Here is a 4,549-nt window from a genome sequence, read left to right as displayed (position 1 = left end):
AACAGCAATGTTGTTTAAGTTAAGTTAAGTTCAGCCAAACAGCAATGTTGTTTAAGTTAAAGGCCTACTGAAATGAATTTTTTTTATTTAAACGGGGATAGCAGATCTATTCTATGTGTCATACTTGATCATTTCGCGATATTGCCATATTTTTGCTGAAAGGATTTAGTATAGAACAACGACGATAAAGATTGCAACTTTTGGTATCTGATAAAAAAAAGGCTTGCACCTACCGGAAGTAGCGTGACGTAGTCAGTTGAACATATACGCAAAGTTCCCTATTGTTTACAATGATGGCCGCATGAAGTGAGAGAGATTCGGACCGAGAAAGCGACAATTTCCCCATTAATTTGAGCGAGGATGAAAGATTTGTGGATGAGTAAAGTGCAAGTGAAGGACTAGTGGGGAGTTGAAGCTATTCAGATAGGGAAGATGCTGTGAGAGCCGGGGGTGACCTGATATTCAGCTGGGAATGACTACAACAGTAAATAAACACAAGACATATATATACTCTATTAGCCACAACACAACCAGGCTTATATTTAATATGACACAAATTAATCCTGCATAAAAACACCTGCGTGTTTGTTATGCTAGCTCCTAGCTCCTCTGCTAGCTCCTAGCTCCATAGAACACGCCAATACAATTCAAACACCTGATCAACACACACAATCACTCAGCCCAAAAGACCGTTTACCTAACCCAAGGTTCATAAAGCTTATATATTTTTAAAAAGTTACGTACGTGACGCGCACATACGGTCAAGTTATCGAATGTTTAGCAGCCAAGGCTGCATACTCACGGTACCTGATATTCAGCTGGGAATGACTACAACAGTAAATAAACACAAGACATATATATACTCTATTAGCCACAACACAACCAGGCTTATATTTAATATGCCACAAATTAATCCTGCATAATAACACCTGCGTGTTTGTTATGCTAGCTCCTAGCTCCTCTGCTAGCTCCTAGCTCCATAGAACACGCCAATACAATTCAAACACCTGATCAACACACACAATCACTCAGCCCAAAAGACCGTTCACCTAACCCAAGGTTCATAAAGCTTATATATTTTTAAAAAGTTACGTACGTGACGCGCACTTACGGTACGGTACGTGTTATGCTAGCTCCTAGCTCCTCTGCTAGCTCCTAGCTCCATAGAACACGCCAATACAATTCAAACACATGATCAACACACACAATCACTCAGCCCAAAAGACCGTTCACCTAACCCAAGGTTCATAAAGCTTATATATTTTAAAAAAGTTACGTACATACGCAAAAAAAAGCCAAAGCTGCATACTCACAGTAGCACGTCTGCGTCTTTGTCATCCAAATCAAAGTAATCCTGGTAAGAGTCTGTGTTGTCCCAGTTCTCTACAGGCGTCTGTGTATCCAAATCAAAAGTCCTCCTGGTTAGAGTCTCTGTTATCCGAGTTCTTCCATCTTGACTGCATCTTCCGGGAATGTAAACAAAGAAGCGCCGGCTGTGTACTGTTGTGGCTGACTACGTTCGAAAAATACGTCCATTTCGCACCGACAACTTTCTTCTTTGCTTGCTTGGCTTCCTTCTCCATAATGCAATGAACATGATTGAAACAGATTCACGAACACAGATGTCCAGAATACTGTGGAATTATGAAATGAAAACAGAGCTTTTTCGTATCGGCTTCAATGTGGAAGGCATACCCGTGTTCGCCGGGCTACGTCACACGCATACGTCATCCTCAGAGGCGTTTCGAACCGGAAGTTTAGCGGCAAATTTAAAATGTCACTTTATAAGTTAACCCGGCCGTATTGGCATGTGTTATAATGTTAAGATTTCATCATTGATATATAAACTATCAGACTGCGTGGTCGGTAGTAGTGGGTTTCAGTAGGCCTTTAAGTTAAGTTTAGCCAAACAGCAATGTTGTTTAAGTTAAGTTAAGTTTAGCTAAACAGCAATGTTGTTTAAGTTAAGTTTAGCCAAACAGCAATGTTGTTTAAGTTAAGTTTAGCTAAACAGCAATGTTGTTTAAGTTAAGTTAAGTTCAGCCAAACAGCAATGTTGTTTAAGTTAAGTTAAGTTTAGCCAAACAGCAATGTTGTTTAAGTTAAGTTAAGTTTAGCTAAACAGCAATGTTGTAAGTTAAGTTAAGTTTAGCTAAACAGCAATGTTGTTTAAGTTAAGTTAAGTTAAGTTAAGATAAACAGCAATGTTGTTTAAGTTAAGTTCAGCCAAACAGCAATGTTGTTTAAGTTAAGTTAAGTTAAGCTAAACAGCAATGTTGTTTAAGTTAAGTTAAGTTTAGCTAAACAGCAATGATGTTTAAGTTAAGTTAAGTTTAGCTAAACAGCAATGTTGTTTAAGTTAAGTTAAGCTAAACAGCAATGTTGTTTAAGTTAAGTTAAGTTTAGCTAAACAGCAATGTTGTTTAAGTTAAGTTAAGTTTAGCTAAACAGCAATGTTGTTTAAGTTAAGTTAAGTTTAGCTAAACAGCAATGTTGTTTAAGTTAAGTTAAGTTTAGCTAAACAGCAATGTTGTATTTGTGGTGTTCAAAGTTCACCAGATGAGAGAAAATTCAAGATTATTCATGGCAAATATTCTCTTCAACTTCTGGTCCACTGACTTCTTCTGGAATGTTCAAGGTCATGTCAGTCTTTTTAATGACCTTCATCTTACAGCAACTCACAATAGTTTCTTGATTCACTTTCATTCTCACTAAATATTTCCTCTAATTCTCACTAAATATTTCCTCTAATTCTCACTAAATATTTCCTCTAATTCTCACTAAATATTTCTTCTAATTCTCACTAAATATTTCCTCTAATTCTCACTAAATATTTCTTCTAATTCTCACTAAATATTTCCTCTAATTCTCACTAAATATTTCTTCTAATTCTCACTAAATATTTCTTCTAATTCTCACTAAATATTTCTTCTAATTCTCACTAAATATTTCTTCTAATTCTCACTAAATATTTCTTCTAATTCTCACTAAATATTTCCTCTAATTCTCACTAAATATTTCTTCTAATTCTCACTAAATATTTCCTCTAATTCTCACTAAATATTTCTTCTAATTCTCACTAAATATTTCTTCTAATTCTCACTAAATATTTCCTCTAATTCTCACTAAATATTTCTTCTAATTCTCACTAAATATTTCCTCTAATTCTCACTAAATATTTCTTCTAATTCTCACTAAATATTTCTTCTAATTCTCACTAAATATTTCTTCTAATTCTCACTAAATATTTCTTCTAATTCTCACTAAATATTTCCTCTAATTCTCACTAAATATTTCTTCTAATTCTCACTAAATATTTCCTCTAATTCTCACTAAATATTTCTTCTAATTCTCACTAAATATTTCTTCTAATTCTCACTAAATATTTCTTCTAATTCTCACTAAATATTTCTTCTAATTCTCACTAAATATTTCCTCTAATTCTCACTAAATATTTCTTCTAATTCTCACTAAATATTTCTTCTAATTCTCACTAAATATTTCTTCTAATTCTCACTAAATATTTCCTCTAATTCTCACTAAATATTTCTTCTAATTCTCACTAAATATTTCTTCTAATTCTCACTAAATATTTCTTCTAATTTTCACTAAATATTTCTTCTAATTCTCACTAAATATTTCTTCTAATTCTCACTAAATATTTCTTCTAATTCTCACTAAATATTTCCTCTAATTCTCACTAAATATTTCTTCTAATTCTCACTAAATATTTCTTCTAATTCTCACTAAATATTTCTTCTAATTCTCACTAAATATTTCCTCTAATTCTCACTAAATATTTCTTCTAATTCTCACTAAATATTTCTTCTAATTCTCACTAAATATTTCCTCTAATTCTCACTAAATGTTTCTTCTAATTCTCACTAAATATTTCTTCTAATTCTCACTAAATATTTCTTCTAATTCTCACTAAATATTTCTTCTAATTCTCACTAAATATTTCTTCTAATTCTCACTAAATATTTCTTCTAATTCTCACTAAATATTTCTTCTAATTCTCACTAAATATTTCTTCTAATTCTCACTAAATATTTCCTCTAATTCTCACTAAATATTTCTTCTAATTCTCACTAAATATTTCCTCTAATTCTCACTAAATATTTCTTCTAATTCTCACTAAATATTTCTTCTAATTCTCACTAAATATTTCTTCTAATTCTCACTAAATATTTCTTCTAATTCTCACTAAATATTTCCTCTAATTCTCACTAAATATTTCTTCTAATTCTCACTAAATATTTCTTCTAATTCTCACTAAATATTTCCTCTAATTCTCACTAAATATTTCTTCTAATTCTCACTAAATATTTCTTCTAATTCTCACTAAATATTTCCTCTAATTCTCACTAAATATTTCTTCTAATTCTCACTAAATATTTCTTCTAATTCTCACTAAATATTTCTTCTAATTCTCACTAAATATTTCTTCTAATTCTCACTAAATATTTCCTCTAATTCTCACTAAATATTTCTTCTAATTCTCACTAAATATTTCTTCTAATTCTCACTAAATATTTCCTCTAATTCT

The sequence above is a fragment of the Entelurus aequoreus genome, linkage group LG03, assembly GCF_033978785.1.
Source record: "Entelurus aequoreus isolate RoL-2023_Sb linkage group LG03, RoL_Eaeq_v1.1, whole genome shotgun sequence".
Lineage (NCBI taxonomy): Eukaryota > Metazoa > Chordata > Actinopteri > Syngnathiformes > Syngnathidae > Entelurus > Entelurus aequoreus.
This window is presented reverse-complemented; position numbering follows the sequence as displayed.